General features: G+C 37.1%; 1 protein-coding gene across 1 annotated transcript in view; it reads left to right on the forward strand.

The window, feature by feature from the left end:
* Positions 1-475, forward strand: part of LOC119588229 — a gene marked incomplete in the record, with an annotated part of 29,961 nt that overhangs the window by 28,493 nt on the left and 993 nt on the right.

Consider the following 475-nt stretch of genomic DNA (forward strand, 5'->3'; position numbering starts at 1 on the left):
CCCAACAAGCAAATACCCACACACTATCTATACAAAATACCCCACACAACCCAAGCAAATACCCCCACACCGCTCCCCTCTATACCTCGATCTAAAAGTTGCCCAGAAAATCTGGCTTGCCACCGTCCACTATCCTGTATCGAGCTACGGGATTGAGTTTGACCTGCGGCAGATACTGGCTTGGACTGCAACGCCCGGACTTATGTTATACGCGGGAGATCGATTGTGTCTCGCGGACAGGTCCCTGGATTATTCTTAAACGATTCTTTTATTCTTTTTACAAAGGTTGGTTTTGTTACGGGTTTGTTTTTTATTTTTTATCTTTTTTTAATTTTTTTTTTTCTAAGTTATGTCTTTAGTTTTTGTCCTTGAAATTTTTTTTCCTTTCTCATGTCTCTTTCTTTTTTATGTTCTTTTTTGTTTTTTTATTTTTCTCTTCTCTTTCTTTTTTATGTATCTCTTTTTGTTTTGTTTA

The sequence above is a fragment of the Penaeus monodon genome, chromosome 23 (assembly GCF_015228065.2).
Source record: "Penaeus monodon isolate SGIC_2016 chromosome 23, NSTDA_Pmon_1, whole genome shotgun sequence".
NCBI classification, from domain to species: Eukaryota; Metazoa; Arthropoda; class Malacostraca; order Decapoda; family Penaeidae; genus Penaeus; species Penaeus monodon.